This window comes from Carya illinoinensis, chromosome 11 (assembly GCF_018687715.1).
Source record: "Carya illinoinensis cultivar Pawnee chromosome 11, C.illinoinensisPawnee_v1, whole genome shotgun sequence".
NCBI lineage: Eukaryota > Viridiplantae > Streptophyta > Magnoliopsida > Fagales > Juglandaceae > Carya > Carya illinoinensis.
Genome location: NC_056762.1, coordinates 38,020,107 through 38,030,887, shown reverse-complemented (window position 1 = coordinate 38,030,887; position 10,781 = coordinate 38,020,107). Strand labels below are relative to the sequence as shown.

Below are 10,781 nucleotides of genomic sequence, written 5' to 3'. Positions count from 1 at the left end.
AGGAATAAATTACTGGAAAACACTTACGGGCTGGGGGTGTTGCATTTTTTTGAAGGACACTAGTGGGCCCGGGGTCGAGTACTCACTTTGATATGTTGTTGTTTTATTGGTTTTACAGTTTTCAGACTCTAGCCAAGATGATATATATTGTGCTGATTCTTTCTACTCTATAAATAGCAAATGTAAAAAGTTTGCTATTTATGTAAAATATTGGGTGGGTAACATCATGCTGTTTTTACAAGTGTTATCCTTCATGTGGCCTAAGTGGGAAATATGTTGGCTTGCCGAAACTCCTTTCCAGCAAGGTCAACCACAAATTTGTAGTAGTCATTTTCACTTCTTGTAGTTGGCTTCACAGTAATGGCATGAGAGCTCAAGGAACTATTGTTGTACTGGGGAGGCTTTATTGTATTTCCTAGTGTTGTAAACTGCTTGTACGAAGAAAAAAGGGGATCCCCTACGTGTGATGCTTCAAATTAGTTAAATATGTATTCATGTATGTATACTTATTCTTAACTCCCCAAGATTTTGAACTTGCTTATGGTTCATGAATTGAAAACACTATAAAAAAAGTGAGTTTTTGTGACTAAAATTTAGTGATCAAAAAGACTATTTCTGACGAAAACTGTCAAAAATAATCATTTTGGTCACTAAATTTTGGTCACAAAAACTCGCTTCTCTTATAGTGAAATATGAATTATGCAAGGATGTATTATATATTTGGAGGATTTATCTCATTTTAATGTGGATAGGCAAGTCATGTTATGTTTTTATTTTTAAGGTGAGATGGTGGCAGAGGTTGATAATGTAATTATTATTTGGGTCCGAAATTTTGACTCCGCAAAGGCCATGATAAATGAATGCATGTAGCCAACCACAATACAGTACATGTACAGAAAAAGTTAACGATTTTTGGAAAGATAATTACTACTGGTGATCATCTGACGATACTATATAGTGATCTGCTATGCGTGATTTAATTTGAACTCAGTTGATATAGTATTCCTTCAACTACCATGTGAGATAGTATTAAGTGGCATAGTCTTTGAAATAAAAATGTAACATACATGAGTAGTCTTCGAAATTGACTATATATGTTAATTAGTTGCAGCCATATTGCATATGTAATTGATGTCCAGATTATGTCTATAAATAGAGGCATTTTAATAATCAATTAAGTGGTGTGGAGAAGAAGAGAATAAGACATAAATGCTTATGATTTATTTGAGGAAATGTTGAAAGTGTTTTTCTATTATTTTCATGGGTATAATCATTCTTTGAGGTGCACAACAAGTGACCTCTAATCCACACCATCCAACACGCCTTTCTTGATCAAGACTAGTTTAAATGTCCTATATATTCTACAAGCAGTTTATATTAAACTTATCATTTATCCACATTTGTAATTTAATTGTATCATATATATAAGTGGTCGGATGCTGAGAAACGTTTAGTCACCACTAGTATATAGAATAATGATATATTTAGAAATTTACAGATATTGATAGTTCTTTAGAGCATCCTTCAATGAATTAGCCAAAGCTAAAAGACACATTTGATGAATATGAGATAAATTTTGACTATTCCATTCACATAAGTCCCTACATTAGAATATCTATCAACCACAAAATATTTAACAATAAAATAATATACGATAAATTCCATTTTGATTATATCATTCAAATCTCCTTATTGGATTATCCATTTATTTATTATATAGAAATAAAACATCTACACTATATAGTATGCATAAATTTATAGAATTTCAAAATATCCGTAATAACAAGCCTAACGGAGATATATGTACTACGCTTAAAAAGTATTATATTATTATATAATACTAATGATTATCATGATTGTCCAGCCATAACAACATCAAAGCTCTATTGTTAAAAACTTGTTATCAAATACACGTGTGATGATATGGATTATCCAATATATTATTTGAATATAAAGTATGTACATTTTTATATGGAGATACTGAATAATAAATTTTCTTATATTCATACTATCTGATATATTTTACATACATCTCATATTGTGCATGTTATCATTCAGACGTGTCTTCCCCACATAACTTGTAAATACAGCTGCTCAACATCACTGCTACTTAGTATAGAAGCTATTGGCCAGCAAATCATGGCTAATTGCGATTGATGGATGTCGATTTATCTCACCTACTGCTAGTACTGAATCTTATTAACTAGAGCCAGGTCAAGGCACGGGAGATGAGTACAACAGCAAGCGGGAAAGCAAATTTTCATTGCCTATACGAAGATCAGTCTAGCTATCAAACCAAAGCATATTGGGTATATTTCCTCAAGTTTCTGCTGGGTGGAGCATTTCTGCTTGGTGGAGCATAAAGTTGGCAAAAAAAATTCTGCAAGCTTGTACCCTCCATTAATTCTATTTGCATATCTGAGGAGGTACATCACAATTCTGTCCAGCCTTCGTGCTTCATTTTCTCGACTCTCTTGCTTTCCATCTTAGGAGTTGTGCTATTTAAGTTGCCTCATGCTTTATTGGGCTGTAGTTGAACATTTGAACTTTGTGCATTTTTGGTACTTCATTTGCTTCAATCCTTCGGGTCTTTTTACTGTCAACTACAAAACTGTTAGCTGGAGTAGTATACAGTTTACTCATTATATATTTACTTGCTTCTCATGAGTACCATAGTGCCTCCGCAATGAGTCACACGCAGAGAGGGAGAGGAGTGTCATAGCCCATTGGACGAAACCCACATCCAGAACCAGCAGGTTGGACTTTGAGAGACGAAGCTGAAGTGGACTCTGATGATTCCACTCAACCCCCAGACGAGTTACATCTATCATTTTTGCATGTCTCTACTACTCTTGCAGAGGTGAATACAGAAGTGAATACAACAGGCAATGGTAAGCATATTGGACATCTGCTCCTTAAGGGATTAATAAATAGTACACAACGGAGAGGTATAATATACATGGTTTATTTTTAACTGCCGACTGTTTGTGTTGCTGGTATAGTACCAAACACTAGTAAACGTGGAAGAGGTGTAGCCAAAGGTACAGAGTTTGAAAGGATGCAAAAGTATGGAAAGATACCACTTGAAATCAAAGATGTGAAGATAGGTCCATAATGTAACAATAGGACATTATACACAACTCGAGTGACATGGATCATTAAGCACTATGCAGAAATGAGGCATGTTAGCTGGAGTGTTGTCGATGCGAAGGAGAAAGAGGAGCTGTCTGAACGTGTTTGAGTATGGCTCTGATATACTTTTTACTGTCATATGATATGTTGTTTAGTAATAACTTTAGATAATTAGAATTTTCCCATGAAATGGCAGAGAGGCACAATATAAGAATGTTGTATGTCTGGATGAATCTGTAATATGAAGAGAGTTTTCCTGCTTATTATAACTTATATATCTACAATCTGAACTTGAAAATGTGAATTGAAAATAAATGAAGCTTGCTGTATGAGTTAAAAAAGTGAATGGATTATTTGAGTTTCTAAGTAAACAATACGAGGAGAGAGAGAGAGAAGAAAAGAAGAAACACGACAGAGAAAAAGAAGAGTAATAATGGTGGTACATACCAGGAACAAGCTTTCTATAGTAGTTTTGTCCAACTCCGTACTGTTGTCATCACTGATATTGAGAAGGGTATCTAACATATCATTTTTCGTGACATAACCAGACACCTTCCTCAACTGCAACCTCCGGCTAATTAAGGGATCAAAGATGTCTATTAACTTTGAAAAGTGAACTGTCAGGCGCCGCCTTGCACCCTGTGTATCGATATTCTTAAGCAGAGGAAAATAATCTGCCAAGTTGGGTTTCCCTACCTCCCTCATGATATCCCCTGCAATCTCCTTGAACTCTCCAGCCATGTCAGAATCCGAATTGGCCAAATCCAACGAAAATACTGTGTTTGATAACAGGTTAAGCGTAGTCTTGACAGTTGCCCTGCCAATATCTACTGCCTCGCCGGTTAGACTGCTTTGATGAGTCTCGGCAAGGAGCTCTTGCAGTTTCATCCGCCGGACATCTTGGTTGTCATTGAGTGCACTGTTGGAGAATAGCTGGCCATTGCAGATTTTGCGAAGTTTCCTCCACTGGGTCGAAACTGGCATCCATGGCAACCCCAACTCGTCGTTTGAGGGCTCGGAGTGCGTCCAGCTGTTGGTCATGCGTTCGAAGGACTTCTTTTGCCATCTGTGCCGACGAAATGATTATTGTTGTTACTTGGCCTAGCCTTAGGCTCATGATGGGGCCATAAATCTGGGCAAGCATGGCCAGGGACTCGTGGGGTTTGTCACCCATATCCAAGAGGTTTCCGATTATTGGAAATGGTTTTGGACCTGGTGGAAGCTTTTTCCGAGTTGCAGTGCTGCTTCGAACTATGCGGAAGGCTTGGATGATGACCCAGGTGATGCAAAGACATAGCAAAGTGTTGAACAAATCCATCTTTCCTAGATATGATATTCTGATCGTAAAAGAGAGAGAACAAATTACAATGACCATTTGGTCAAGAAACCAGGACGATTATAAGGACGAGGTTTTTTGTCTTGTTGCTAGAAAGTAAGGGACGATCGAGATTAATAATTTAATAAAAGGAAAATTTTATGTGCAGTCATTTTTGCAGACTTCTTTGTGCATTCCAGTGATATGATTAGTTGTGTATTAAAAAAAAAATTAATCCAACCAATCATATCAGTGGAGTGCGCAGGGAGTGCATAAAAATGACTGTATGTAGCATTACTCTTAATAAAAAACATAGAAAATGCTGAAGGTAGATTTCGTGCACCCATTTGGCAGCCAGGGGATAAATAAAGAAAAAATTCAATTGTAAGTATAATTGTGTATTAATTTATATATTAATTTAATGTGATTGATTAAAAAATAAATTTTATTAAAAATAATATTAATTTAAATTTTAAGTATAAAAAAATCACTATCAATATGCAGATTAGTACGCGACTTTACTTATATGTAACAAAACTCATAAATAAAACGATGCGCACGGAAGAGAAGCTTTCAGCAATTTGAAAATGTGCATATCAACTCATTTGGACTTTCTTTTTCTCTTCACAGAGATGTGTCCAGTTTCGAATGGAAGAATGTGGTCGATTTGGGAGAGCCGTTTGCAGCACCTCTTCCATTCGAAACTGAAGCTTCTCTTCCATTTGAGTAGTGCTCTGTAAAATCGTGGCTTCTCTTCCATTCGAAAATGTGCTCTCCGAAATCGTCTACTGAAACTTTTCTTCCATTCGAAACTGTGCTCTCCGAAATTGATTGAAATAGAGAACCCATAATGATAACCTACCATATAATTATTCTCAAAAGCCCAAAAGCTCACCACCCAAATGCCACTCCGACTTCTCATCCCTCTTCTATTTTGCTCCTATCTCCAATTCAGGTCCCTATCTCTTTCTAACCTCATACATATGTAGTCCTATGCTCTTTCTATATATATATATATATATATATATATTTTTTTTTTTTTCAATTTCCCCTCTTCACCTTTAGAACTGGTGTCACTTATCATTACTTTCCTTGTGATACAACTTTCACTTGCATAAAGCTTTCATCATTGGGTTTAAATTTGCATTTAACAATTGTCAATTACTAAGGCTTATGCATTATTCGATTTGAAGTAGAATCGTGGCTTATCAGATGTAGTATTGTCATATATGGGTTTGGGTTGGAATTTAGCTTCAATATAGTATATTTATATTCATACTTCCCTTCTTATAATGGATCAAATAATTAAATTGAAGAAGTTGAAGATTAGGGGGAGCAAGAGATAGTTACTGGGGGGATGTTGCACAAGAGATCGTCAAAGTCTCATTTTCATGACTACTAAACTTGGATCTAAGGTCAGTGCGGGTGGCGAGAGAGACGTGTCGGTGGCGGAGACGAGAAGGGGTGGTTCCGCCGGTTCAGCTATCGATTGGTTCTTAGTTCATGAGCACTGAGCGGGAAAGACAGATGAAGTTTCAATTCTGATACAGGTTCTCTCCCTTTCCTTCATTCTGCTTGTTTTTTTTTTCTTTTCCAAATTTACAAAATTGTCCCGCTAGGTCAGCAGGGGTGCACTGGGTGTGCACGAAGTTGACTACCTTAGCAAAACTGAAAAAACATTCTCCTCATTGTCTCTATATATTACATTTATTTTTTCTTCTTATTAAATATGTAAAAGATGAATAAAAAATTCCAATCATTTTGATAAAATAAAATAAAATAAAAATAAATGTAGTGTAAAAAAATAATGAGTACCAGTAGCAAATCTCATTTAATAACGATAACAAAGCAACTGAAGTTTGCAAGGGGTAATCTTTTTAGAAAAATGATAAATCCTTTGAAAAAGTGTACACCTATTTTATACAGTATTTTTTTTTAAAGAATTTTTTATTTAATAATTAAGAAAATGTTTTATAATAATTTTCTATTTTTTTATTTCTAAAAATGTTTAAACAGGCTTTAAAAATGTTTGAAAAAAATAGAAACAAAAATAAAATAAAAAAGTTTACACAATCCATCATCGAATGCTACTGCTCTTAACAAAAGTATTTTGTAGACCAGAAGAAAACTACTTTTCCTCCATGAAGTAAACTAAACAGAACTTGAACAAAGCTCCTTGTGTTTATTGGAGTACTCATATTTCCCTGATTTTAATATTACGTTTTTAGTGGTCATATTTTTTTTTTATTATACATTAAAAAAAAAAGGTAGAAGGCCATAAGTGGATGTGATTTCTTTTTCTAATCGTGACTATATTAAAACATCTTAGTCTCAATTTGAGTTTAGATTATTTAATAGTGACAAATATGTCACATTTTATATAATAAAATAAAAATAAAATAATAGTGTTCATGGTGTATAAAATTTTTCCATCATCTATAGCTTAGACCCAACCCAAATAAAAAAACTTAAAAAACTATAATACCCCATCAAGTTTTATACATAACTTAGACTAACCAAATTAAAGGGTTCTGGAAATCCTTACCTAACTTAGACTAACCAAATTAAAGGGTTCTGGAAATCCTTACCTAAGTGGCTTATAAAAACAAAGAGCTCCATGCACGTAAAGCACTACGCTTTATTTTATTTTATTTTTGAAACAAAGAACCTCAATTTCATTTATGAATTCAAATTCTTACATCTCCTTTCAATATCCAGACTATGTATAATGCAGTCTGGTACCTCCTCTACCCAAATTTTTTCCTCTTCTAAACTTAAAGCAAATTTTGCCAAATTATGTGCAACTTTATTCCTTTCTCTATAATCAAAATGTAAACTCCACTCTTTTCTATTACTCAGAACATCCCTAATGTCATCAACTAATGGACCTATGACAGAAAAATTTTATTCTTCACTCTACACAGCTGTTATGACTCCTTTAGCATCTCCTTCAAAAATAACTTTCTGCACATTCAAATCGCTGCACACCTTAAGAGCCTTCCAAAGAGCATAGCATTCTGCCACTTCTGCTGATTGAACATTGAACTTTCTGTCACATGCTGTAAGCAAAGCCTCTCCTTTAACATCTCTCATTATCACCCCCATTCCCATTATCCCCCCCTCGATATCAAAGGAGGCATCCCAATTCACCTTTACAAAGTCTTCTGTAGGCCTAATCCAGACTGCATTATGAACTGGCCTAGTCTTTGGTTGAAAACCTGCATTTTTCCTTCTGTTAGCCTGCTTAAACTCCTCCAGTACCTCTGTAGTTGATAAGAGCAGTTTGTTTGGGCATGAGAGTCTGTTCTCAAACATGAAAATATTTCTTCTTAGCCAAACCTTCCTCATCTGTATGGCTACAACTTCTAGCATTTCTCTATCAAGCCCTTCCATTAATTTTTCCCATAAAACCATAAAGTTCCCTTCAGCCCTTTGCCATTTTTGCAGTTCACTCAAATTGTTTGCCCAGACATCATTTGCTGCTTTGCATTCCCATAGTATATGCATCACTGACTCCTCTTCACTATGGCATATAGGACAGCAGGGATCCTTCACTATCTTTTTTTGGTACAGGTTTTTCTTTGTAGCTAGTAAGTCATTAGCTGCCTTCCACAAGAATACCTTCACCATGTTTGGCACTTCGAGCTCCCATATCTTCTTCCATCTATGATCAACCTGTTTTTCCATAGAAGACTCCCCTTTGCTCCTTCTTATTTTATCCCTCTACAGGTAATAGGCACTTCTCACAAAAAAAAGCCCTTTCTTGGATGGCTCCCAAACTACCTTATCTTCAGTTCTACCTTTGCATAGTGGAATGCTTAGAATTTGTTTTGCCTCTTCTGCATGAAAGATAGCTTGAATCCTTTCTTCATTCCACTCTCCCTTGTTTTCTCCCATTAATTCATCAACTGTTGTATCTGCTCTTAGCTCTGATACTGGTGACTGAACTGAAAAGGAAGTAGGTGTATTCAACCACTTATGACCCCATATTCAAATCTTCTTGCCATCACCAACCCTCCACCTCATTCCCTCCTTAATCAAATCTCGAGCATTCCAAATACTTCTCCATATCAAAGAAGGTTTAGAGCCCAATTTTCCTTCCGTGAAGCTAGATTGTTTGAAGTACTTCTCTCTATAGACAGATGAGACCAAAGAGTTAGGGGATTGAATGAATCTCCACCCTTGTTTAGCTAATAAGGCTAGATTGAAGCTATTCAGGTCCCTAAAACCCATTCCACCCTTCCCTTTCTGCCTTGCCATCGTTTCCTACTTCCTCCATTGAATTCCCCCTTCCTTCTGGTACTTACCAAACCAAAATTTTGAGAACATGTTGTTTATCTCATTACAAAGCTTCATAGGTATTTTGAAAACACTCATTGTATATGTGGGCAAGGCCTGCAAAACAGCTTTTATTATAACTTCCTTACTAGCCTGAGATAGAAAGTTGCTTTTCCAGCTAGTGATTTTGTGCCAAATCTTCTCCTTTAGTACTCTGAATGTGTTGAACTTTGATCTTCCTACAACTGTAGGAAGGCCAAGGTATCTTTTATAGCTTCCACATGCTACTGACCCACTTGCTTGCAAAATTCTGTTCTTAGTCACTAAAAAGGTATTAGTACTGAAGAAAATAGAAGTCTTATCCTTGTTAAGGAACTTTTCATATGTCTTCAATAACTCTTGCAGCTTATACCACTCCTCAATAGAAGCTCTTCCAAACAAAATGCAGTCATCTGCAAACAATAGGTGATTTATAGAGAGACCTCCTCTTATCACTTGAAACCCTTTGATTATCCCCCTCCTTTCTGACTGGTTTAACAAGCAACTCAGCCCCTCTACACATAAAATCAAAAGGTAGGGTGATAAAGGGTCACCGTGCCTTAAACCTCTTGAAGGTTTAATAACTTGCCCTAGCTTCCCATTGACTAGTACATAATAGGTTACTGAGGTTACACACCTCATTATCAAAGCAATCCATTTCTCACTAAAACCAAGTTTCTTCATAACAGCCTCCAAGAAAAGCCATTCAATGCGATCATAAGCTTTAGACATGTCCAATTTTACTGCCATATTTCCTTCTCTACCTCTCTTTCTGGTCTTCATAGAGTGAATCATCTCATATGCTAACATGATATTATCTGAAATAAGCCCCCTGGTAGAAAGGCACACTGAGTTGGGGCAATTATCTCAGACAAAACTTTCTTGAATCTGTTTATAGTAGTTTTTGAAATTAATTTGTACAAAACATTGCACAAACTAATTAGTCTGAAATCCCTCACATGTTTACGCTCTTTCAAGTTAGGGATAAGAGCAATAAACGTATGATTCAACTTAGGAAGCCATGAATTACCATTGAGAGCAGACAGCACAGCAACACACACCTCATCAGCTACTTGGTTCCACTGACTTTGGTAGAAACAAGCACCAAAGCCATCAAGATCAGGTGACTTCAAAAGAGCCATTTGTCTCAAAGCCTGCTCAACTTCTGCTCTAGGAAAATTCTTCAATAGCCTGTCATGCATGTATTGAGTCACCTTTGGCTCCATGCCACTCAGACAGCCATCCAAATCCTCTCTAGAGGGCTCAGTAGACCTGAACAAATCCTCAAAATAATAGCCAAAAGCTCTTTCAATATCCTCACTTCCACTCACCATTTTGTTATGCTCATTTATGACTTGCTTAATAGTATTTCTCTTCCTTCTTTGGTTTGCACAAGCATGAAAATACTTAGTATTTTTGTCTCCATGCCTGTACCAATTTACCTTTGCTCTTTGTCTCCACCTTAAATCCTCTTTTTCCAACAGCAAGCTTATTTCTTCCTGTACTTTTCTGATCTCAGCAACATTTTGTTTACACTCAATCTGTTGCAATTGTTTTAACCTTGCTGTTAGGACTTCTAATTCACTTTCTCCCCCCCTCTTGTTTTTCCTGCTCCATTGCTGTAAAACTGTCTTACTTCTGGTCAGTAAATTTTCTACTTTCTCCAAGGGGTTCCTTCTACCATCTTCCTTAGTCCAGGCCCTCTTAACCACCTCAGAACACTTTTCCTCTAAATCCCAGCTTGCTTCATATTTGAACCTCTGTTTCCTCACCCATCTCCTCCCATCTCCTTGCAAGACATGAATCACTAAAGGCTTGTGGTCTGAAGTTCTAGCAGGTAGTACTTCCACCCAAACATCCTTATACACCTCTAACCATTTTGTGTTTGCAACAGCTCTATCCAGTCTCTCCCAAGTGAAGGTTTCATCTTCATGCCTATTGCTCCAGGTAAATTTCTCACCCTTCCATCCTAAGTCATGCAAACTCTTTCTTGATAGAACCTATCGAAAGTCCTCCA

The 10,781-nt window shown here is 36.3% G+C and overlaps 1 pseudogene; it reads right to left on the bottom strand.

Annotated features, from left to right (window-relative positions):
* Positions 1 to 260: 260 nt before the first annotated feature.
* On the bottom strand, positions 261 to 4,450 carry LOC122282470 (annotated as a pseudogene).
* Between the last annotated feature and the right edge of the window lie 6,331 nt (positions 4,451 to 10,781).